Below are 24,364 nucleotides of genomic sequence, written 5' to 3'. Positions count from 1 at the left end.
GAAGGAAGCCTCAACCTTGGAGAAATTCAAGACGTTATCTTGTGGCGAAGCTCGACAAGGAAAAAGTTGGTGGAATAGTGCCTGGGGTAAAGGGCATTATCTGGTAGCGTGGCCAAGAGGTTCTTTCTGTTTTTCCCCAGTCTCTTTAGGGGCGTGGTTTTGAATCCCACCGCTGCCAGGGGCTCCATTTCGGGAGACACTTTTTGCTGCCATGGCCGAATAAAGAGCTTTCCTTGGCCGCATTGGACATGTTTACTGAATAAGGTTTGTGGAGGCCGTCGCTTCTATTTCTGGATGGTATAAAGCCCAAAGACGAACAAAAGGGACTCCCACCAGGGTAGCGTGGCCAAGTGGTCTAATGTACTGTATTTAGGCTCCAGTCTCTATGGTGCCGTTGGTTGGAATCATACCGCTGCCATCAGTGGTTTAATTGAGGCCGGGAGGCCCTGCTTGTACTCGATAATGGTCTGAAAATATTGCGAGAGAACACACTTTCCCTGGCAGCAGTCAGGCCCTTCAGGAACATGAGAGTCAAACAAGAAGCCTCATCCTCTCCCACATCCGATCGCCTGTTTGATAAGGCATGCTGTCTCAGTCCTGCTCCTGGGGCACTGCACTTCCTCTGTGGTTTACTGACTTCTTGTGGTTTCGTTGAAGACGATTTGAGTCAATCTTGTGCTGATCTGTTCTTTCAAACTTATCTCAGACTTGTTGTGACAGGGACATAGCCGCAAGCCCTAACCTGCAAGGGATCAGGTTTGTTTTACGCAAACAGGATTAGACTGCAGCTTTTCATCAAAGTCAGCTCGGGGCGGCCTTTCCACTGGTCCAAGTGACCCGTGAAACGCAGGCAAACAAGGTAGCGTGGCCGAGCGGTCTAAGGCGCTGGATTAAGGCTCCAGTCTCTTCGGGGGCGTGGGTTCGAATCCCACCGCTGCCAGGAAAGCCTTTTGGAAGACTGCTGTGGCTTTGCAAAGTGATGCTGTGTGAACATCCGGATTGAGCTGCTTTTGCTTTCCTTGCTTTTTAGCCAAGTCAGCGCTGGAGGCCTGTCCCAGCCTCTGCTCCTTTCTAAAAGAGGCACCCAGTTGAAGTAGGGACACCAATAATTTACAATTATAGTGAAGTTACTTCAAAACAGGAAAAAGTACTTGAATATAATTTGAAATAGTGAAAAGTAATAAGTATCATAAAGGATGGTAACAGCCAATGTCACTCGTTGAAAGTTTTTGGTGAAAAAATGTTTGGATTTTTTACTTTTTTGAGTATAACGGCTAATGCTCAGCTATCTGCCATTTTCAGAACAGCCCTAAGGGCCTTCATTAGTGCATTCAGGTGTGTTTTATAAGAGAAGGACATGCACTCTCCAGGAAGGGGTCCTCCAGGGGTAGTACTGCATAACCCTTCAAGAAGGAAGCCTCAACCTTGGAGAAATTCAAGACGTTATCTTGTGGCGAAGCTCGACAAGGAAAAAGTTGGTGGAATAGTGCCTGGGGTAAAGGGCATTATCTGGTAGCGTGGCCAAGAGGTTCTTTCTGTTTTTCCCCAGTCTCTTTAGGGGCGTGGTTTTGAATCCCACCGCTGCCAGGGGCTCCATTTCGGGAGACACTTTTTGCTGCCATGGCCGAATAAAGAGCTTTCCTTGGCCGCATTGGACATGTTTACTGAATAAGGTTTGTGGAGGCCGTCGCTTCTATTTCTGGATGGTATAAAGCCCAAAGACGAACAAAAGGGACTCCCACCAGGGTAGCGTGGCCAAGTGGTCTAATGTACTGTATTTAGGCTCCAGTCTCTATGGTGCCGTTGGTTGGAATCATACCGCTGCCATCAGTGGTTTAATTGAGGCCGGGAGGCCCTGCTTGTACTCGATAATGGTCTGAAAATATTGCGAGAGAACACACTTTCCCTGGCAGCAGTCAGGCCCTTCAGGAACATGAGAGTCAAACAAGAAGCCTCATCCTCTCCCACATCCGATCGCCTGTTTGATAAGGCATGCTGTCTCAGTCCTGCTCCTGGGGCACTGCACTTCCTCTGTGGTTTACTGACTTCTTGTGGTTTCGTTGAAGACGATTTGAGTCAATCTTGTGCTGATCTGTTCTTTCAAACTTATCTCAGACTTGTTGTGACAGGGACATAGCCGCAAGCCCTAACCTGCAAGGGATCAGGTTTGTTTTACGCAAACAGGATTAGACTGCAGCTTTTCATCAAAGTCAGCTCGGGGCGGCCTTTCCACTGGTCCAAGTGACCCGTGAAACGCAGGCAAACAAGGTAGCGTGGCCGAGCGGTCTCAGGCGCTGGATTAAGGCTCCAGTCTCTTCGGGGGCGTGGGTTCGAATCCCACCGCTGCCAGGAAAGCCTTTTGGAAGACTGCTGTGGCTTTGCAAAGTGATGCTGTGTGAACATCCGGATTGAGCTGCTTTTGCTTTCCTTGCTTTTTAGCCAAGTCAGCGCTGGAGGCCTGTCCCAGCCTCTGCTCCTTTCTAAAAGAGGCACCCAGTTGAAGTAGGGACACCAATAATTTACAATTATAGTGAAGTTACTTCAAAACAGGAAAAAGTACTTGAATATAATTTGAAATAGTGAAAAGTAATAAGTATCATAAAGGATGGTAACAGCCAATGTCACTCGTTGAAAGTTTTTGGTGAAAAAATGTTTGGATTTTTTACTTTTTTGAGTATAACGGCTAATGCTCAGCTATCTGCCATTTTCAGAACAGCCCTAAGGGCCTTCATTAGTGCATTCAGGTGTGTTTTATAAGAGAAGGACATGCACTCTCCAGGAAGGGGTCCTCCAGGGGTAGTACTGCATAACCCTTCAAGAAGGAAGCCTCAACCTTGGAGAAATTCAAGACGTTATCTTGTGGCGAAGCTCGACAAGGAAAAAGTTGGTGGAATAGTGCCTGGGGTAAAGGGCATTATCTGGTAGCGTGGCCAAGAGGTTCTTTCTGTTTTTCCCCAGTCTCTTTAGGGGCGTGGTTTTGAATCCCACCGCTGCCAGGGGCTCCATTTCGGGAGACACTTTTTGCTGCCATGGCCGAATAAAGAGCTTTCCTTGGCCGCATTGGACATGTTTACTGAATAAGGTTTGTGGAGGCCGTCGCTTCTATTTCTGGATGGTATAAAGCCCAAAGACGAACAAAAGGGACTCCCACCAGGGTAGCGTGGCCAAGTGGTCTAATGTACTGTATTTAGGCTCCAGTCTCTATGGTGCCGTTGGTTGGAATCATACCGCTGCCATCAGTGGTTTAATTGAGGCCGGGAGGCCCTGCTTGTACTCGATAATGGTCTGAAAATATTGCGAGAGAACACACTTTCCCTGGCAGCAGTCAGGCCCTTCAGGAACATGAGAGTCAAACAAGAAGCCTCATCCTCTCCCACATCCGATCGCCTGTTTGATAAGGCATGCTGTCTCAGTCCTGCTCCTGGGGCACTGCACTTCCTCTGTGGTTTACTGACTTCTTGTGGTTTCGTTGAAGACGATTTGAGTCAATCTTGTGCTGATCTGTTCTTTCAAACTTATCTCAGACTTGTTGTGACAGGGACATAGCCGCAAGCCCTAACCTGCAAGGGATCAGGTTTGTTTTACGCAAACAGGATTAGACTGCAGCTTTTCATCAAAGTCAGCTCGGGGCGGCCTTTCCACTGGTCCAAGTGACCCGTGAAACGCAGGCAAACAAGGTAGCGTGGCCGAGCGGTCTAAGGCGCTGGATTAAGGCTCCAGTCTCTTCGGGGGCGTGGGTTCGAATCCCACCGCTGCCAGGAAAGCCTTTTGGAAGACTGCTGTGGCTTTGCAAAGTGATGCTGTGTGAACATCCGGATTGAGCTGCTTTTGCTTTCCTTGCTTTTTAGCCAAGTCAGCGCTGGAGGCCTGTCCCAGCCTCTGCTCCTTTCTAAAAGAGGCACCCAGTTGAAGTAGGGACACCAATAATTTACAATTATAGTGAAGTTACTTCAAAACAGGAAAAAGTACTTGAATATAATTTGAAATAGTGAAAATTAATAAGTATCATAAAGGATGGTAACAGCCAATGTCACTCGTTGAAAGTTTTTGGTGAAAAAATGTTTGGATTTTTTACTTTTTTGAGTATAACGGCTAATGCTCAGCTATCTGCCATTTTCAGAACAGCCCTAAGGGCCTTCATTAGTGCATTCAGGTGTGTTTTATAAGAGAAGGACATGCACTCTCCAGGAAGGGGTCCTCCAGGGGTAGTACTGCATAACCCTTCAAGAAGGAAGCCTCAACCTTGGAGAAATTCAAGACGTTATCTTGTGGCGAAGCTCGACAAGGAAAAAGTTGGTGGAATAGTGCCTGGGGTAAAGGGCATTATCTGGTAGCGTGGCCAAGAGGTTCTTTCTGTTTTTCCCCAGTCTCTTTAGGGGCGTGGTTTTGAATCCCACCGCTGCCAGGGGCTCCATTTCGGGAGACACTTTTTGCTGCCATGGCCGAATAAAGAGCTTTCCTTGGCCGCATTGGACATGTTTACTGAATAAGGTTTGTGGAGGCCGTCGCTTCTATTTCTGGATGGTATAAAGCCCAAAGACGAACAAAAGGGACTCCCACCAGGGTAGCGTGGCCAAGTGGTCTAATGTACTGTATTTAGGCTCCAGTCTCTATGGTGCCATGGTTGGAATCATACCGCTGCCATCAGTGGTTTAATTGAGGCCGGGAGGCCCTGCTTGTACTCGATAATGGTCTGAAAATATTGCGAGAGAACACACTTTCCCTGGCAGCAGTCAGGCCCTTCAGGAACATGAGAGTCAAACAAGAAGCCTCATCCTCTCCCACATCCGATCGCCTGTTTGATAAGGCATGCTGTCTCAGTCCTGCTCCTGGGGCACTGCACTTCCTCTGTGGTTTACTGACTTCTTGTGGTTTCGTTGAAGACGATTTGAGTCAATCTTGTGCTGATCTGTTCTTTCAAACTTATCTCAGACTTGTTGTGACAGGGACATAGCCGCAAGCCCTAACCTGCAAGGGATCAGGTTTGTTTTACGCAAACAGGATTAGACTGCAGCTTTTCATCAAAGTCAGCTCGGGGCGGCCTTTCCACTGGTCCAAGTGACCCGTGAAACGCAGGCAAACAAGGTAGCGTGGCCGAGCGGTCTAAGGTGCTGGATTAAGGCTCCAGTCTCTTCGGGGGCGTGGGTTCGAATCCCACCGCTGCCAGGAAAGCCTTTTGGAAGACTGCTGTGGCTTTGCAAAGTGATGCTGTGTGAACATCCGGATTGAGCTGCTTTTGCTTTCCTTGCTTTTTAGCCAAGTCAGCGCTGGAGGCCTGTCCCAGCCTCTGCTCCTTTCTAAAAGAGGCACCCAGTTGAAGTAGGGACACCAATAATTTACAATTATAGTGAAGTTACTTCAAAACAGGAAAAAGTACTTGAATATAATTTGAAATAGTGAAAAGTAATAAGTATCATAAAGGATGGTAACAGCCAATGTCACTCGTTGAAAGTTTTTGGTGAAAAAATGTTTGGATTTTTTACTTTTTTGAGTATAACGGCTAATGCTCAGCTATCTGCCATTTTCAGAACAGCCCTAAGGGCCTTCATTAGTGCATTCAGGTGTGTTTTATAAGAGAAGGACATGCACTCTCCAGGAAGGGGTCCTCCAGGGGTAGTACTGCATAACCCTTCAAGAAGGAAGCCTCAACCTTGGAGAAATTCAAGACGTTATCTTGTGGCGAAGCTCGACAAGGAAAAAGTTGGTGGAATAGTGCCTGGGGTAAAGGGCATTATCTGGTAGCGTGGCCAAGAGGTTCTTTCTGTTTTTCCCCAGTCTCTTTAGGGGCGTGGTTTTGAATCCCACCGCTGCCAGGGGCTCCATTTCGGGAGACACTTTTTGCTGCCATGGCCGAATAAAGAGCTTTCCTTGGCCGCATTGGACATGTTTACTGAATAAGGTTTGTGGAGGCCGTCGCTTCTATTTCTGGATGGTATAAAGCCCAAAGACGAACAAAAGGGACTCCCACCAGGGTAGCGTGGCCAAGTGGTCTAATGTACTGTATTTAGGCTCCAGTCTCTATGGTGCCGTTGGTTGGAATCATACCGCTGCCATCAGTGGTTTAATTGAGGCCGGGAGGCCCTGCTTGTACTCGATAATGGTCTGAAAATATTGCGAGAGAACACACTTTCCCTGGCAGCAGTCAGGCCCTTCAGGAACATGAGAGTCAAACAAGAAGCCTCATCCTCTCCCACATCCGATCGCCTGTTTGATAAGGCATGCTGTCTCAGTCCTGCTCCTGGGGCACTGCACTTCCTCTGTGGTTTACTGACTTCTTGTGGTTTCGTTGAAGACGATTTGAGTCAATCTTGTGCTGATCTGTTCTTTCAAACTTATCTCAGACTTGTTGTGACAGGGACATAGCCGCAAGCCCTAACGTGCAAGGGATCAGGTTTGTTTTACGCAAACAGGATTAGACTGCAGCTTTTCATCAAAGTCAGCTCGGGGCGGCCTTTCCACTGGTCCAAGTGACCCGTGAAACGCAGGCAAACAAGGTAGCGTGGCCGAGCGGTCTAAGGCGCTGGATTAAGGCTCCAGTCTCTTCGGGGGCGTGGGTTCGAATCCCACCGCTGCCAGGAAAGCCTTTTGGAAGACTGCTGTGGCTTTGCAAAGTGATGCTGTGTGAACATCCGGATTGAGCTGCTTTTGCTTTCCTTGCTTTTTAGCCAAGTCAGCGCTGGAGGCCTGTCCCAGCCTCTGCTCCTTTCTAAAAGAGGCACCCAGTTGAAGTAGGGACACCAATAATTTACAATTATAGTGAAGTTACTTCAAAACAGGAAAAAGTACTTGAATATAATTTGAAATAGTGAAAAGTAATAAGTATCATAATGGATGGTAACAGCCAATGTCACTCGTTGAAAGTTTTTGGTGAAAAAATGTTTGGATTTTTTACTTTTTTGAGTATAACGGCTAATGCTCAGCTATCTGCCATTTTCAGAACAGCCCTGAGGGCCTTCATTAGTGCATTCAGGTGTGTTTTATAAGAGAAGGACATGCACTCTCCAGGAAGGGGTCCTCCAGGGGTAGTACTGCATAACCCTTCAAGAAGGAAGCCTCAACCTTGGAGAAATTCAAGACGTTATCTTGTGGCGAAGCTCGACAAGGAAAAAGTTGGTGGAATAGTGCCTGGGGTAAAGGGCATTATCTGGTAGCGTGGCCAAGAGGTTCTTTCTGTTTTTCCCCAGTCTCTTTAGGGGCGTGGTTTTGAATCCCACCGCTGCCAGGGGCTCCATTTCGGGAGACACTTTTTGCTGCCATGGCCGAATAAAGAGCTTTCCTTGGCCGCATTGGACATGTTTACTGAATAAGGTTTGTGGAGGCCGTCGCTTCTATTTCTGGATGGTATAAAGCCCAAAGACGAACAAAAGGGACTCCCACCAGGGTAGCGTGGCCAAGTGGTCTAATGTACTGTATTTAGGCTCCAGTCTCTATGGTGCCGTTGGTTGGAATCATACCGCTGCCATCAGTGGTTTAATTGAGGCCGGGAGGCCCTGCTTGTACTCGATAATGGTCTGAAAATATTGCGAGAGAACACACTTTCCCTGGCAGCAGTCAGGCCCTTCAGGAACATGAGAGTCAAACAAGAAGCCTCATCCTCTCCCACATCCGATCGCCTGTTTGATAAGGCATGCTGTCTCAGTCCTGCTCCTGGGGCACTGCACTTCCTCTGTGGTTTACTGACTTCTTGTGGTTTCGTTGAAGACGATTTGAGTCAATCTTGTGCTGATCTGTTCTTTCAAACTTATCTCAGACTTGTTGTGACAGGGACATAGCCGCAAGCCCTAACCTGCAAGGGATCAGGTTTGTTTTACGCAAACAGGATTAGACTGCAGCTTTTCATCAAAGTCAGCTCGGGGCGGCCTTTCCACTGGTCCAAGTGACCCGTGAAACGCAGGCAAACAAGGTAGCGAGGCCGAGCGGTCTCAGGCGCTGGATTAAGGCTCCAGTCTCTTCGGGGGCGTGGGTTCGAATCCCACCGCTGCCAGGAAAGCCTTTTGGAAGACTGCTGTGGCTTTGCAAAGTGATGCTGTGTGAACATCCGGATTGAGCTGCTTTTGCTTTCCTTGCTTTTTAGCCAAGTCAGCGCTGGAGGCCTGTCCCAGCCTCTGCTCCTTTCTAAAAGAGGCACCCAGTTGAAGTAGGGACACCAATAATTTACAATTATAGTGAAGTTACTTCAAAACAGGAAAAAGTACTTGAATATAATTTGAAATAGTGAAAAGTAATAAGTATCATAAAGGATGGTAACAGCCAATGTCACTCGTTGAAAGTTTTTGGTGAAAAAATGTTTGGATTTTTTACTTTTTTGAGTATAACGGCTAATGCTCAGCTATCTGCCATTTTCAGAACAGCCCTAAGGGCCTTCATTAGTGCATTCAGGTGTGTTTTATAAGAGAAGGACATGCACTCTCCAGGAAGGGGTCCTCCAGGGGTAGTACTGCATAACCCTTCAAGAAGGAAGCCTCAACCTTGGAGAAATTCAAGACGTTATCTTGTGGCGAAGCTCGACAAGGAAAAAGTTGGTGGAATAGTGCCTGGGGTAAAGGGCATTATCTGGTAGCGTGGCCAAGAGGTTCTTTCTGTTTTTCCCCAGTCTCTTTAGGGGCGTGGTTTTGAATCCCACCGCTGCCAGGGGCTCCATTTCGGGAGACACTTTTTGCTGCCATGGCCGAATAAAGAGCTTTCCTTGGCCGCATTGGACATGTTTACTGAATAAGGTTTGTGGAGGCCGTCGCTTCTATTTCTGGATGGTATAAAGCCCAAAGACGAACAAAAGGGACTCCCACCAGGGTAGCGTGGCCAAGTGGTCTAATGTACTGTATTTAGGCTCCAGTCTCTATGGTGCCGTTGGTTGGAATCATACCGCTGCCATCAGTGGTTTAATTGAGGCCGGGAGGCCCTGCTTGTACTCGATAATGGTCTGAAAATATTGCGAGAGAACACACTTTCCCTGGCAGCAGTCAGGCCCTTCAGGAACATGAGAGTCAAACAAGAAGCCTCATCCTCTCCCACATCCGATCGCCTGTTTGATAAGGCATGCTGTCTCAGTCCTGCTCCTGGGGCACTGCACTTCCTCTGTGGTTTACTGACTTCTTGTGGTTTCGTTGAAGACGATTTGAGTCAATCTTGTGCTGATCTGTTCTTTCAAACTTATCTCAGACTTGTTGTGACAGGGACATAGCCGCAAGCCCTAACCTGCAAGGGATCAGGTTTGTTTTACGCAAACAGGATTAGACTGCAGCTTTTCATCAAAGTCAGCTCGGGGCGGCCTTTCCACTGGTCCAAGTGACCCGTGAAACGCAGGCAAACAAGGTAGCGTGGCCGAGCGGTCTCAGGCGCTGGATTAAGGCTCCAGTCTCTTCGGGGGCGTGGGTTCGAATCCCACCGCTGCCAGGAAAGCCTTTTGGAAGACTGCTGTGGCTTTGCAAAGTGATGCTGTGTGAACATCCGGATTGAGCTGCTTTTGCTTTCCTTGCTTTTTAGCCAAGTCAGCGCTGGAGGCCTGTCCCAGCCTCTGCTCCTTTCTAAAAGAGGCACCCAGTTGAAGTAGGGACACCAATAATTTACAATTATAGTGAAGTTACTTCAAAACAGGAAAAAGTACTTGAATATAATTTGAAATAGTGAAAAGTAATAAGTATCATAAAGGATGGTAACAGCCAATGTCACTCGTTGAAAGTTTTTGGTGAAAAAATGTTTGGATTTTTTACTTTTTTGAGTATAACGGCTAATGCTCAGCTATCTGCCATTTTCAGAACAGCCCTAAGGGCCTTCATTAGTGCATTCAGGTGTGTTTTATAAGAGAAGGACATGCACTCTCCAGGAAGGGGTCCTCCAGGGGTAGTACTGCATAACCCTTCAAGAAGGAAGCCTCAACCTTGGAGAAATTCAAGACGTTATCTTGTGGCGAAGCTCGACAAGGAAAAAGTTGGTGGAATAGTGCCTGGGGTAAAGGGCATTATCTGGTAGCGTGGCCAAGAGGTTCTTTCTGTTTTTCCCCAGTCTCTTTAGGGGCGTGGTTTTGAATCCCACCGCTGCCAGGGGCTCCATTTCGGGAGACACTTTTTGCTGCCATGGCCGAATAAAGAGCTTTCCTTGGCCGCATTGGACATGTTTACTGAATAAGGTTTGTGGAGGCCGTCGCTTCTATTTCTGGATGGTATAAAGCCCAAAGACGAACAAAAGGGACTCCCACCAGGGTAGCGTGGCCAAGTGGTCTAATGTACTGTATTTAGGCTCCAGTCTCTATGGTGCCGTTGGTTGGAATCATACCGCTGCCATCAGTGGTTTAATTGAGGCCGGGAGGCCCTGCTTGTACTCGATAATGGTCTGAAAATATTGCGAGAGAACACACTTTCCCTGGCAGCAGTCAGGCCCTTCAGGAACATGAGAGTCAAACAAGAAGCCTCATCCTCTCCCACATCCGATCGCCTGTTTGATAAGGCATGCTGTCTCAGTCCTGCTCCTGGGGCACTGCACTTCCTCTGTGGTTTACTGACTTCTTGTGGTTTCGTTGAAGACGATTTGAGTCAATCTTGTGCTGATCTGTTCTTTCAAACTTATCTCAGACTTGTTGTGACAGGGACATAGCCGCAAGCCCTAACCTGCAAGGGATCAGGTTTGTTTTACGCAAACAGGATTAGACTGCAGCTTTTCATCAAAGTCAGCTCGGGGCGGCCTTTCCACTGGTCCAAGTGACCCGTGAAACGCAGGCAAACAAGGTAGCGTGGCCGAGCGGTCTCAGGCGCTGGATTAAGGCTCCAGTCTCTTCGGGGGCGTGGGTTCGAATCCCACCGCTGCCAGGAAAGCCTTTTGGAAGACTGCTGTGGCTTTGCAAAGTGATGCTGTGTGAACATCCGGATTGAGCTGCTTTTGCTTTCCTTGCTTTTTAGCCAAGTCAGCGCTGGAGGCCTGTCCCAGCCTCTGCTCCTTTCTAAAAGAGGCACCCAGTTGAAGTAGGGACACCAATAATTTACAATTATAGTGAAGTTACTTCAAAACAGGAAAAAGTACTTGAATATAATTTGAAATAGTGAAAAGTAATAAGTATCATAAAGGATGGTAACAGCCAATGTCACTCGTTGAAAGTTTTTGGTGAAAAAATGTTTGGATTTTTTACTTTTTTGAGTATAACGGCTAATGCTCAGCTATCTGCCATTTTCAGAACAGCCCTAAGGGCCTTCATTAGTGCATTCAGGTGTGTTTTATAAGAGAAGGACATGCACTCTCCAGGAAGGGGTCCTCCAGGGGTAGTACTGCATAACCCTTCAAGAAGGAAGCCTCAACCTTGGAGAAATTCAAGACGTTATCTTGTGGCGAAGCTCGACAAGGAAAAAGTTGGTGGAATAGTGCCTGGGGTAAAGGGCATTATCTGGTAGCGTGGCCAAGCAGTTCTTTCTGTTTTTCCCCAGTCTCTTTAGGGGCGTGGTTTTGAATCCCACCGCTGCCAGGGGCTCCATTTCGGGAGACACTTTTTGCTGCCATGGCCGAATAAAGAGCTTTCCTTGGCCGCATTGGACATGTTTACTGAATAAGGTTTGTGGAGGCCGTCGCTTCTATTTCTGGATGGTATAAAGCCCAAAGACGAACAAAAGGGACTCCCACCAGGGTAGCGTGGCCAAGTGGTCTAATGTACTGTATTTAGGCTCCAGTCTCTATGGTGCCGTTGGTTGGAATCATACCGCTGCCATCAGTGGTTTAATTGAGGCCGGGAGGCCCTGCTTGTACTCGATAATGGTCTGAAAATATTGCGAGAGAACACACTTTCCCTGGCAGCAGTCAGGCCCTTCAGGAACATGAGAGTCAAACAAGAAGCCTCATCCTCTCCCACATCCGATCGCCTGTTTGATAAGGCATGCTGTCTCAGTCCTGCTCCTGGGGCACTGCACTTCCTCTGTGGTTTACTGACTTCTTGTGGTTTCGTTGAAGACGATTTGAGTCAATCTTGTGCTGATCTGTTCTTTCAAACTTATCTCAGACTTGTTGTGACAGGGACATAGCCGCAAGCCCTAACCTGCAAGGGATCAGGTTTGTTTTACGCAAACAGGATTAGACTGCAGCTTTTCATCAAAGTCAGCTCGGGGCGGCCTTTCCACTGGTCCAAGTGACCCGTGAAACGCAGGCAAACAAGGTAGCGAGGCCGAGCGGTCTCAGGCGCTGGATTAAGGCTCCAGTCTCTTCGGGGGCGTGGGTTCGAATCCCACCGCTGCCAGGAAAGCCTTTTGGAAGACTGCTGTGGCTTTGCAAAGTGATGCTGTGTGAACATCCGGATTGAGCTGCTTTTGCTTTCCTTGCTTTTTAGCCAAGTCAGCGCTGGAGGCCTGTCCCAGCCTCTGCTCCTTTCTAAAAGAGGCACCCAGTTGAAGTAGGGACACCAATAATTTACAATTATAGTGAAGTTACTTCAAAACAGGAAAAAGTACTTGAATATAATTTGAAATAGTGAAAAGTAATAAGTATCATAAAGGATGGTAACAGCCAATGTCACTCGTTGAAAGTTTTTGGTGAAAAAATGTTTGGATTTTTTACTTTTTTGAGTATAACGGCTAATGCTCAGCTATCTGCCATTTTCAGAACAGCCCTAAGGGCCTTCATTAGTGCATTCAGGTGTGTTTTATAAGAGAAGGACATGCACTCTCCAGGAAGGGGTCCTCCAGGGGTAGTACTGCATAACCCTTCAAGAAGGAAGCCTCAACCTTGGAGAAATTCAAGACGTTATCTTGTGGCGAAGCTCGACAAGGAAAAAGTTGGTGGAATAGTGCCTGGGGTAAAGGGCATTATCTGGTAGCGTGGCCAAGAGGTTCTTTCTGTTTTTCCCCAGTCTCTTTAGGGGCGTGGTTTTGAATCCCACCGCTGCCAGGGGCTCCATTTCGGGAGACACTTTTTGCTGCCATGGCCGAATAAAGAGCTTTCCTTGGCCGCATTGGACATGTTTACTGAATAAGGTTTGTGGAGGCCGTCGCTTCTATTTCTGGATGGTATAAAGCCCAAAGACGAACAAAAGGGACTCCCACCAGGGTAGCGTGGCCAAGTGGTCTAATGTACTGTATTTAGGCTCCAGTCTCTATGGTGCCGTTGGTTGGAATCATACCGCTGCCATCAGTGGTTTAATTGAGGCCGGGAGGCCCTGCTTGTACTCGATAATGGTCTGAAAATATTGCGAGAGAACACACTTTCCCTGGCAGCAGTCAGGCCCTTCAGGAACATGAGAGTCAAACAAGAAGCCTCATCCTCTCCCACATCCGATCGCCTGTTTGATAAGGCATGCTGTCTCAGTCCTGCTCCTGGGGCACTGCACTTCCTCTGTGGTTTACTGACTTCTTGTGGTTTCGTTGAAGACGATTTGAGTCAATCTTGTGCTGATCTGTTCTTTCAAACTTATCTCAGACTTGTTGTGACAGGGACATAGCCGCAAGCCCTAACCTGCAAGGGATCAGGTTTGTTTTACGCAAACAGGATTAGACTGCAGCTTTTCATCAAAGTCAGCTCGGGGCGGCCTTTCCACTGGTCCAAGTGACCCGTGAAACGCAGGCAAACAAGGTAGCGTGGCCGAGCGGTCTCAGGCGCTGGATTAAGGCTCCAGTCTCTTCGGGGGCGTGGGTTCGAATCCCACCGCTGCCAGGAAAGCCTTTTGGAAGACTGCTGTGGCTTTGCAAAGTGATGCTGTGTGAACATCCGGATTGAGCTGCTTTTGCTTTCCTTGCTTTTTAGCCAAGTCAGCGCTGGAGGCCTGTCCCAGCCTCTGCTCCTTTCTAAAAGAGGCACCCAGTTGAAGTAGGGACACCAATAATTTACAATTATAGTGAAGTTACTTCAAAACAGGAAAAAGTACTTGAATATAATTTGAAATAGTGAAAAGTAATAAGTATCATAAAGGATGGTAACAGCCAATGTCACTCGTTGAAAGTTTTTGGTGAAAAAATGTTTGGATTTTTTACTTTTTTGAGTATAACGGCTAATGCTCAGCTATCTGCCATTTTCAGAACAGCCCTAAGGGCCTTCATTAGTGCATTCAGGTGTGTTTTATAAGAGAAGGACATGCACTCTCCAGGAAGGGGTCCTCCAGGGGTAGTACTGCATAACCCTTCAAGAAGGAAGCCTCAACCTTGGAGAAATTCAAGACGTTATCTTGTGGCGAAGCTCGACAAGGAAAAAGTTGGTGGAATAGTGCCTGGGGTAAAGGGCATTATCTGGTAGCGTGGCCAAGAGGTTCTTTCTGTTTTTCCCCAGTCTCTTTAGGGGCGTGGTTTTGAATCCCACCGCTGCCAGGGGCTCCATTTCGGGAGACACTTTTTGCTGCCATGGCCGAATAAAGAGCTTTCCTTGGCCGCATTGGACATGTTTACTGAATAAGGTTTGTGGAGGCCGTCGCTTCTATTTCTGGATGGTATAAAGCCCAAAGACGAACAAAAGGGACTCCCACCAGGGTAGCGTGGCCAAGTGGTCTAATGTACTGTATTTAGGCTCCAGTCTCTATGGTGCCGTTGGTTGGAATCATACCGCTGCCATCAGTGGTTTAATTGAGGCCGGGAGGCCCTGCTTGTACTCGATAATGGTCTGAAAATATTGCGAGAGAACACACTTTCCCTGGCAGCAGTCAGGCCCTTCAGGAACATGAGAGTCAAACAAGAAGCCTCATCCTCTCCCACATCCGATCGCCTGTTTGATAAGGCATGCTGTCTCAGTCCTGCTCCTGGGGCACTGCACTTCCTCTGTGGTTTACTGACTTCTTGTGGTTTCGTTGAAGACGATTTGAGTCAATCTTGTGCTGATCTGTTCTTTCAAACTTATCTCAGACTTGTTGTGACAGGGACATAGCCGCAAGCCCTAACCTGCAAGGGATCAGGTTTGTTTTACGCAAACAGGATTAGACTGCAGCTTTTCATCAAAGTCAGCTCGGGGCGGCCTTTCCACTGGTCCAAGTGACCCGTGAAACGCAGGCAAACAAGGTAGCGAGGCCGAGCGGTCTCAGGCGCTGGATTAAGGCTCCAGTCTCTTCGGGGGCGTGGGTTCGAATCCCACCGCTGCCAGGAAAGCCTTTTGGAAGACTGCTGTGGCTTTGCAAAGTGATGCTGTGTGAACATCCGGATTGAGCTGCTTTTGCTTTCCTTGCTTTTTAGCCAAGTCAGCGCTGGAGGCCTGTCCCAGCCTCTGCTCCTTTCTAAAAGAGGCACCCAGTTGAAGTAGGGACACCAATAATTTACAATTATAGTGAAGTTACTTCAAAACAGGAAAAAGTACTTGAATATAATTTGAAATAGTGAAAAGTAATAAGTATCATAAAGGATGGTAACAGCCAATGTCACTCGTTGAAAGTTTTTGGTGAAAAAATGTTTGGATTTTTTACTTTTTTGAGTATAACGGCTAATGCTCAGCTATCTGCCATTTTCAGAACAGCCCTAAGGGCCTTCATTAGTGCATTCAGGTGTGTTTTATAAGAGAAGGACATGCACTCTCCAGGAAGGGGTCCTCCAGGGGTAGTACTGCATAACCCTTCAAGAAGGAAGCCTCAACCTTGGAGAAATTCAAGACGTTATCTTGTGGCGAAGCTCGACAAGGAAAAAGTTGGTGGAATAGTGCCTGGGGTAAAGGGCATTATCTGGTAGCGTGGCCAAGAGGTTCTTTCTGTTTTTCCCCAGTCTCTTTAGGGGCGTGGTTTTGAATCCCACCGCTGCCAGGGGCTCCATTTCGGGAGACACTTTTTGCTGCCATGGCCGAATAAAGAGCTTTCCTTGGCCGCATTGGACATGTTTACTGAATAAGGTTTGTGGAGGCCGTCGCTTCTATTTCTGGATGGTATAAAGCCCAAAGACGAACAAAAGGGACTCCCACCAGGGTAGCGTGGCCAAGTGGTCTAATGTACTGTATTTAGGCTCCAGTCTCTATGGTGCCGTTGGTTGGAATCATACCGCTGCCATCAGTGGTTTAATTGAGGCCGGGAGGCCCTGCTTGTACTCGATAATGGTCTGAAAATATTGCGAGAGAACACACTTTCCCTGGCAGCAGTCAGGCCCTTCAGGAACATGAGAGTCAAACAAGAAGCCTCATCCTCTCCCACATCCGATCGCCTGTTTGATAAGGCATGCTGTCTCAGTCCTGCTCCTGGGGCACTGCACTTCCTCTGTGGTTTACTGACTTCTTGTGGTTTCGTTGAAGACGATTTGAGTCAATCTTGTGCTGATCTGTTCTTTCAAACTTATCTCAGACTTGTTGTGACAGGGACATAGCCGCAAGCCCTAACCTGCAAGGGATCAGGTTTGTTTTACGCAAACAGGATTAGACTGCAGCTTTTCATCAAAGTCAGCTCGGGGCGGCCTTTCCACTGGTCCAAGTGACCCGTGAAACGCAGGCAAACAAGGTAGCGAGGCCGAGCGGTCTCAGGCGCTGGATTAAGGCTCCAGTCTCTTCGGGGGTGTGGGTTCGAATCCCACCGCTGCCAGGAAAGCCTTTTGGAAGACTGCTGTGGCTTTGCAAAGTGATGCTGTGTGAACATCCGGATTGAGCTGCTTTTGCTTTCCTTGCTTTTTAGCCAAGTCAGCGCTGGAGGCCTGTCCCAGCCTCTGCTCCTTTCTAAAAGAGGCACCCAGTTGAAGTAGGGACACCAATAATTTACAATTATAGTGAAGTTACTTCAAAACAGGAAAAAGTACTTGAATATAATTTGAAATAGTGAAAAGTAATAAGTATCATAAAGGATGGTAACAGCCAATGTCACTCGTTGAAAGTTTTTGGTGAAAAAATGTTTGGATTTTTTACTTTTTTGAGTATAACGGCTAATGCTCAGCTATCTGCCATTTTCAGAACAGCCCTAAGGGCCTTCATTAGTGCATTCAGGTGTGTTTTATAAGAGAAGGACATGCACTCTCCAGGAAGGGGTCCTCCAGGGGTAGTACTGCATAACCCTTCAAGAAGGAAGCCTCAACCTTGGAGAAATTCAAGACGTTATCTTGTGGCGAAGCTCGACAAGGAAAAAGTTGGTGGAATAGTGCCTGGGGTAAAGGGCATTATCTGGTAGCGTGGCCAAGAGGTTCTTTCTGTTTTTCCCCAGTCTCTTTAGGGGCGTGGTTTTGAATCCCACCGCTGCCAGGGGCTCCATTTCGGGAGACACTTTTTGCTGCCATGGCCGAATAAAGAGCTTTCCTTGGCCGCATTGGACATGTTTACTGAATAAGGTTTGTGGAGGCCGTCGCTTCTATTTCTGGATGGTATAAAGCCCAAAGACGAACAAAAGGGACTCCCACCAGGGTAGCGTGGCCAAGTGGTCTAATGTACTGTATTTAGGCTCCAGTCTCTATGGTGCCGTTGGTTGGAATCATACCGCTGCCATCAGTGGTTTAATTGAGGCCGGGAGGCCCTGCTTGTACTCGATAATGGTCTGAAAATATTGCGAGAGAACACACTTTCCCTGGCAGCAGTCAGGCCCTTCAGGAACATGAGAGTCAAACAAGAAGCCTCATCCTCTCCCACATCCGATCGCCTGTTTGATAAGGCATGCTGTCTCAGTCCTGCTCCTGGGGCACTGCACTTCCTCTGTGGTTTACTGACTTCTTGTGGTTTCGTTGAAGACGATTTGAGTCAATCTTGTGCTGATCTGTTCTTTCAAACTTATCTCAGACTTGTTGTGACAGGGACATAGCCGCAAGCCCTAACCTGCAAGGGATCAGGTTTGTTTTACGCAAACAGGATTAGACTGCAGCTTTTCATCAAAGTCAGCTCGGGGCGGCCTTTCCACTGGTCCAAGTGACCCGTGAAACGCAGGCAAACAAGGTAGCGTGGCCGAGCGGTCTAAGGCGCTGGATTAAGGCTCCAGTCTCTTCGGGGGCGTGGGTTCGAATCCCACCGCTGCCAGGAAAGCCTTTTGGAAGACTGCTGTGGCTTTGCAAAGTGATGCTGTGTGAACATCCGGATTGAGCTGCTTTTGCTTTCCTTGCTTTTTAGCCAAGTCAGCGCTGGAGGCCTGTCCCAGCCTCTGCTCCTTTCTAAAAGAGGCACCCAGTTGAAGTAGGGACACCAATAATTTACAATTATAGTGAAGTTACTTCAAAACAGGAAAAAGTACTTGAATATAATTTGAAATAGTGAAAAGTAATAAGTATCATAAAGGATGGTAACAGCCAATGTCACTCGTTGAAAGTTTTTGGTGAAAAAATGTTTGGATTTTTTACTTTTTTGAGTATAACGGCTAATGCTCAGCTATCTGCCATTTTCAGAACAGCCCTAAGGGCCTTCATTAGTGCATTCAGGTGTGTTTTATAAGAGAAGGACATGCACTCTCCAGGAAGGGGTCCTCCAGGGGTAGTACTGCATAACCCTTCAAGAAGGAAGCCTCAACCTTGGAGAAATTCAAGACGTTATCTTGTGGCGAAGCTCGACAAGGAAAAAGTTGGTGGAATAGTGCCTGGGGTAAAGGGCATTATCTGGTAGCGTGGCCAAGAGGTTCTTTCTGTTTTTCCCCAGTCTCTTTAGGGGCGTGGTTTTGAATCCCACCGCTGCCAGGGGCTCCATTTCGGGAGACACTTTTTGCTGCCATGGCCGAATAAAGAGCTTTCCTTGGCCGCATTGGACATGTTTACTGAATAAGGTTTGTGGAGGCCGTCGCTTCTATTTCTGGATGGTATAAAGCCCAAAGACGAACAAAAGGGACTCCCACCAGGGTAGCGTGGCCAAGTGGTCTAATGTACTGTATTTAGGCTCCAGTCTCTATGGTGCCGTTGGTTGGAATCATACCGCTGCCATCAGTGGTTTAATTGAGGCCGGGAGGCCCTGCTTGTACTCGATAATGGTCTGAAAATATTGCGAGAGAACACACTTTCCCTGGCAGCAGTCAGGCCCTTCAGGAACATGAGAGTCAAACAAGAAGCCTCATCCTCTCCCACATCCGATCGCCTGTTTGATAAGGCATGCTGTCTCAGTCCTGCTCCTGGGGCACTGCACTTCCTCTGTGGTTTACTGACTTCTTGTGGTTTCGTTGAAGACGATTTGAGTCAATCTTGTGCTGATCTGTTCTTTCAAACTTATCTCAGACTTGTTGTGACAGGGACATAGCCGCAAGCCCTAACCTGCAAGGGATCAGGTTTGTTTTACGCAAACAGGATTAGACTGCAGCTTTTCATCAAAGTCAGCTCGGGGCGGCCTTTCCACTGGTCCAAGTGACCCGTGAAACGCAGGCAAACAAGGTAGCGTGGCCGAGCGGTCTCAGGCGCTGGATTAAGGCTCCAGTCTCTTCGGGGGCGTGGGTTCGAATCCCACCGCTGCCAGGAAAGCCTTTTGGAAGACTGCTGTGGCTTTGCAAAGTGATGCTGTGTGAACATCCGGATTGAGCTGCTTTTGCTTTCCTTGCTTTTTAGCCAAGTCAGCGCTGGAGGCCTGTCCCAGCCTCTGCTCCTTTCTAAAAGAGGCACCCAGTTGAAGTAGGGACACCAATAATTTACAATTATAGTGAAGTTACTTCAAAACAGGAAAAAGTACTTGAATATAATTTGAAATAGTGAAAAGTAATAAGTATCATAAAGGATGGTAACAGCCAATGTCACTCGTTGAAAGTTTTTGGTGAAAAAATGTTTGGATTTTTTACTTTTTTGAGTATAACGGCTAATGCTCAGCTATCTGCCATTTTCAGAACAGCCCTAAGGGCCTTCATTAGTGCATTCAGGTGTGTTTTATAAGAGAAGGACATGCACTCTCCAGGAAGGGGTCCTCCAGGGGTAGTACTGCATAACCCTTCAAGAAGGAAGCCTCAACCTTGGAGAAATTCAAGACGTTATCTTGTGGCGAAGCTCGACAAGGAAAAAGTTGGTGGAATAGTGCCTGGGGTAAAGGGCATTATCTGGTAGCGTGGCCAAGAGGTTCTTTCTGTTTTTCCCCAGTCTCTTTAGGGGCGTGGTTTTGAATCCCACCGCTGCCAGGGGCTCCATTTCGGGAGACACTTTTTGCTGCCATGGCCGAATAAAGAGCTTTCCTTGGCCGCATTGGACATGTTTACTGAATAAGGTTTGTGGAGGCCGTCGCTTCTATTTCTGGATGGTATAAAGCCCAAAGACGAACAAAAGGGACTCCCACCAGGGTAGCGTGGCCAAGTGGTCTAATGTACTGTATTTAGGCTCCAGTCTCTATGGTGCCGTTGGTTGGAATCATACCGCTGCCATCAGTGGTTTAATTGAGGCCGGGAGGCCCTGCTTGTACTCGATAATGGTCTGAAAATATTGCGAGAGAACACACTTTCCCTGGCAGCAGTCAGGCCCTTCAGGAACATGAGAGTCAAACAAGAAGCCTCATCCTCTCCCACATCCGATCGCCTGTTTGATAAGGCATGCTGTCTCAGTCCTGCTCCTGGGGCACTGCACTTCCTCTGTGGTTTACTGACTTCTTGTGGTTTCGTTGAAGACGATTTGAGTCAATCTTGTGCTGATCTGTTCTTTCAAACTTATCTCAGACTTGTTGTGACAGGGACATAGCCGCAAGCCCTAACCTGCAAGGGATCAGGTTTGTTTTACGCAAACAGGATTAGACTGCAGCTTTTCATCAAAGTCAGCTCGGGGCGGCCTTTCCACTGGTCCAAGTGACCCGTGAAACGCAGGCAAACAAGGTAGCGTGGCCGAGCGGTCTAAGGCGCTGGATTAAGGCTCCAGTCTCTTCGGGGGCGTGGGTTCGAATCCCACCGCTGCCAGGAAAGCCTTTTGGAAGACTGCTGTGGCTTTGCAAAGTGATGCTGTGTGAACATCCGGATTGAGCTGCTTTTGCTTTCCTTGCTTTTTAGCCAAGTCAGCGCTGGAGGCCTGTCCCAGCCTCTGCTCCTTTCTAAAAGAGGCACCCAGTTGAAGTAGGGACACCAATAATTTACAATTATAGTGAAGTTACTTCAAAACAGGAAAAAGTACTTGAATATAATTTGAAATAGTGAAAATTAATAAGTATCATAAAGGATGGTAACAGCCAATGTCACTCGTTGAAAGTTTTTGGTGAAAAAATGTTTGGATTTTTTACTTTTTTGAGTATAACGGCTAATGCTCAGCTATCTGCCATTTTCAGAACAGCCCTAAGGGCCTTCATTAGTGCATTCAGGTGTGTTTTATAAGAGAAGGACATGCACTCTCCAGGAAGGGGTCCTCCAGGGGTAGTACTGCATAACCCTTCAAGAAGGAAGCCTCAACCTTGGAGAAATTCAAGACGTTATCTTGTGGCGAAGCTCGACAAGGAAAAAGTTGGTGGAATAGTGCCTGGGGTAAAGGGCATTATCTGGTAGCGTGGCCAAGAGGTTCTTTCTGTTTTTCCCCAGTCTCTTTAGGGGCGTGGTTTTGAATCCCACCGCTGCCAGGGGCTCCATTTCGGGAGACACTTTTTGCTGCCATGGCCGAATAAAGAGCTTTCCTTGGCCGCATTGGACATGTTTACTGAATAAGGTTTGTGGAGGCCGTCGCTTCTATTTCTGGATGGTATAAAGCCCAAAGACGAACAAAAGGGACTCCCACCAGGGTAGCGTGGCCAAGTGGTCTAATGTACTGTATTTAGGCTCCAGTCTCTATGGTGCCATGGTTGGAATCATACCGCTGCCATCAGTGGTTTAATTGAGGCCGGGAGGCCCTGCTTGTACTCGATAATGGTCTGAAAATATTGCGAGAGAACACACTTTCCCTGGCAGCAGTCAGGCCCTTCAGGAACATGAGAGTCAAACAAGAAGCCTCATCCTCTCCCACATCCGATCGCCTGTTTGATAAGGCATGCTGTCTCAGTCCTGCTCCTGGGGCACTGCACTTCCTCTGTGGTTTACTGACTTCTTGTGGTTTCGTTGAAGACGATTTGAGTCAATCTTGTGCTGATCTGTTCTTTCAAACTTATCTCAGACTTGTTGTGACAGGGACATAGCCGCAAGCCCTAACCTGCAAGGGATCAGGTTTGTTTTACGCAAACAGGATTAGACTGCAGCTTTTCATCAAAGTCAGCTCGGGGCGGCCTTTCCACTGGTCCAAGTGACCCGTGAAACGCAGGCAAACAAGGTAGCGTGGCCGAGCGGTCTAAGGTGCTGGATTAAGGCTCCAGTCTCTTCGGGGGCGTGGGTTCGAATCCCACCGCTGCCAGGAAAGCCTTTTGGAAGACTGCTGTGGCTTTGCAAAGTGATGCTGTGTGAACATCCGGATTGAGCTGCTTTTGCTTTCCTTGCTTTTTAGCCAAGTCAGCGCTGGAGGCCTGTCCCAGCCTCTGCTCCTTTCTAAAAGAGGCACCCAGTTGAAGTAGGGACACCAATAATTTACAATTATAGTGAAGTTACTTCAAAACAGGAAAAAGTACTTGAATATAATTTGAAATAGTGAAAAGTAATAAGTATCATAAAGGATGGTAACAGCCAATGTCACTCGTTGAAAGTTTTTGGTGAAAAAATGTTTGGATTTTTTACTTTTTTGAGTATAACGGCTAATGCTCAGCTATCTGCCATTTTCAGAACAGCCCTAAGGGCCTTCATTAGTGCATTCAGGTGTGTTTTATAAGAGAAGGACATGCACTCTCCAGGAAGGGGTCCTCCAGGGGTAGTACTGCATAACCCTTCAAGAAGGAAGCCTCAACCTTGGAGAAATTCAAGACGTTATCTTGTGGCGAAGCTCGACAAGGAAAAAGTTGGTGGAATAGTGCCTGGGGTAAAGGGCATTATCTGGTAGCGTGGCCAAGAGGTTCTTTCTGTTTTTCCCCAGTCTCTTTAGGGGCGTGGTTTTGAATCCCACCGCTGCCAGGGGCTCCATTTCGGGAGACACTTTTTGCTGCCATGGCCGAATAAAGAGCTTTCCTTGGCCGCATTGGACATGTTTACTGAATAAGGTTTGTGGAGGCCGTCGCTTCTATTTCTGGATGGTATAAAGCCCAAAGACGAACAAAAGGGACTCCCACCAGGGTAGCGTGGCCAAGTGGTCTAATGTACTGTATTTAGGCTCCAGTCTCTATGGTGCCGTTGGTTGGAATCATACCGCTGCCATCAGTGGTTTAATTGAGGCCGGGAGGCCCTGCTTGTACTCGATAATGGTCTGAAAATATTGCGAGAGAACACACTTTCCCTGGCAGCAGTCAGGCCCTTCAGGAACATGAGAGTCAAACAAGAAGCCTCATCCTCTCCCACATCCGATCGCCTGTTTGATAAGGCATGCTGTCTCAGTCCTGCTCCTGGGGCACTGCACTTCCTCTGTGGTTTACTGACTTCTTGTGGTTTCGTTGAAGACGATTTGAGTCAATCTTGTGCTGATCTGTTCTTTCAAACTTATCTCAGACTTGTTGTGACAGGGACATAGCCGCAAGCCCTAACGTGCAAGGGATCAGGTTTGTTTTACGCAAACAGGATTAGACTGCAGCTTTTCATCAAAGTCAGCTCGGGGCGGCCTTTCCACTGGTCCAAGTGACCCGTGAAACGCAGGCAAACAAGGTAGCGTGGCCGAGCGGTCTAAGGCGCTGGATTAAGGCTCCAGTCTCTTCGGGGGCGTGGGTTCGAATCCCACCGCTGCCAGGAAAGCCTTTTGGAAGACTGCTGTGGCTTTGCAAAGTGATGCTGTGTGAACATCCGGATTGAGCTGCTTTTGCTTTCCTTGCTTTTTAGCCAAGTCAGCGCTGGAGGCCTGTCCCAGCCTCTGCTCCTTTCTAAAAGAGGCACCCAGTTGAAGTAGGGACACCAATAATTTACAATTATAGTGAAGTTACTTCAAAACAGGAAAAAGTACTTGAATATAATTTGAAATAGTGAAAAGTAATAAGTATCATAAAGGATGGTAACAGCCAATGTCACTCGTTGAAAGTTTTTGGTGAAAAAATGTTTGGATTTTTTACTTTTTTGAGTATAACGGCTAATGCTCAGCTATCTGCCATTTTCAGAACAGCCCTAAGGGCCTTCATTAGTGCATTCAGGTGTGTTTTATAAGAGAAGGACATGCACTCTCCAGGAAGGGGTCCTCCAGGGGTAGTACTGCATAACCCTTCAAGAAGGAAGCCTCAACCTTGGAGAAATTCAAGACGTTATCTTGTGGCGAAGCTCGACAAGGAAAAAGTTGGTGGAATAGTGCCTGGGGTAAAGGGCATTATCTGGTAGCGTGGCCAAGAGGTTCTTTCTGTTTTTCCCCAGTCTCTTTAGGGGCGTGGTTTTGAATCCCACCGCTGCCAGGGGCTCCATTTCGGGAGACACTTTTTGCTGCCATGGCCGAATAAAGAGCTTTCCTTGGCCGCATTGGACATGTTTACTGAATAAGGTTTGTGGAGGCCGTCGCTTCTATTTCTGGATGGTATAAAGCCCAAAGACGAACAAAAGGGACTCCCACCAGGGTAGCGTGGCCAAGTGGTCTAATGTACTGTATTTAGGCTCCAGTCTCTATGGTGCCGTTGGTTGGAATCATACCGC

At 47.7% G+C, this 24,364-nt stretch overlaps 13 non-coding genes across 13 annotated transcripts; all 13 read left to right on the top strand.

Moving 5' to 3' along the window:
• Positions 1 to 858: 858 nt before the first annotated feature.
• Positions 859 to 940, top strand: trnal-aag (transfer RNA leucine (anticodon AAG)). The gene has a single exon. It is a non-coding gene; the product is annotated as a tRNA-Leu (tRNA).
• A 1,327-nt stretch (positions 941 to 2,267) lies between these two features.
• Positions 2,268 to 2,349, top strand: trnal-aag (transfer RNA leucine (anticodon AAG)). Its single transcript has one exon. It is a non-coding gene; the product is annotated as a tRNA-Leu (tRNA).
• A 1,327-nt stretch (positions 2,350 to 3,676) lies between these two features.
• Positions 3,677 to 3,758, top strand: trnal-aag (transfer RNA leucine (anticodon AAG)). Its single transcript has one exon. It is a non-coding gene; the product is annotated as a tRNA-Leu (tRNA).
• A 1,326-nt stretch (positions 3,759 to 5,084) lies between these two features.
• trnal-aag (transfer RNA leucine (anticodon AAG)) lies at positions 5,085 to 5,166 on the top strand. The gene has a single exon. It is a non-coding gene; the product is annotated as a tRNA-Leu (tRNA).
• A 1,327-nt stretch (positions 5,167 to 6,493) lies between these two features.
• Positions 6,494 to 6,575, top strand: trnal-aag (transfer RNA leucine (anticodon AAG)). The gene has a single exon. It is a non-coding gene; the product is annotated as a tRNA-Leu (tRNA).
• A 2,736-nt stretch (positions 6,576 to 9,311) lies between these two features.
• Positions 9,312 to 9,393, top strand: trnal-aag (transfer RNA leucine (anticodon AAG)). The gene has a single exon. It is a non-coding gene; the product is annotated as a tRNA-Leu (tRNA).
• A 1,327-nt stretch (positions 9,394 to 10,720) lies between these two features.
• Positions 10,721 to 10,802, top strand: trnal-aag (transfer RNA leucine (anticodon AAG)). The gene has a single exon. It is a non-coding gene; the product is annotated as a tRNA-Leu (tRNA).
• Positions 10,803 to 13,538: 2,736 nt separating this feature from the next.
• On the top strand, positions 13,539 to 13,620 carry trnal-aag (transfer RNA leucine (anticodon AAG)). The gene has a single exon. It is a non-coding gene; the product is annotated as a tRNA-Leu (tRNA).
• Positions 13,621 to 17,765: 4,145 nt separating this feature from the next.
• Positions 17,766 to 17,847, top strand: trnal-aag (transfer RNA leucine (anticodon AAG)). The gene has a single exon. It is a non-coding gene; the product is annotated as a tRNA-Leu (tRNA).
• Positions 17,848 to 19,174: 1,327 nt separating this feature from the next.
• On the top strand, positions 19,175 to 19,256 carry trnal-aag (transfer RNA leucine (anticodon AAG)). The gene has a single exon. It is a non-coding gene; the product is annotated as a tRNA-Leu (tRNA).
• Positions 19,257 to 20,583: 1,327 nt separating this feature from the next.
• trnal-aag (transfer RNA leucine (anticodon AAG)) lies at positions 20,584 to 20,665 on the top strand. The gene has a single exon. It is a non-coding gene; the product is annotated as a tRNA-Leu (tRNA).
• Positions 20,666 to 21,991: 1,326 nt separating this feature from the next.
• trnal-aag (transfer RNA leucine (anticodon AAG)) lies at positions 21,992 to 22,073 on the top strand. The gene has a single exon. It is a non-coding gene; the product is annotated as a tRNA-Leu (tRNA).
• Positions 22,074 to 23,400: 1,327 nt separating this feature from the next.
• On the top strand, positions 23,401 to 23,482 carry trnal-aag (transfer RNA leucine (anticodon AAG)). Its single transcript has one exon. It is a non-coding gene; the product is annotated as a tRNA-Leu (tRNA).
• Positions 23,483 to 24,364: the final 882 nt, after the last annotated feature.

This window comes from Carassius gibelio, chromosome A4 (genome assembly GCF_023724105.1).
Source record: "Carassius gibelio isolate Cgi1373 ecotype wild population from Czech Republic chromosome A4, carGib1.2-hapl.c, whole genome shotgun sequence".
Lineage (NCBI taxonomy): Eukaryota > Metazoa > Chordata > Actinopteri > Cypriniformes > Cyprinidae > Carassius > Carassius gibelio.
Note: the sequence above shows the minus strand (reverse complement) of the source record. Positions and strands in the feature narration are given on the sequence as shown.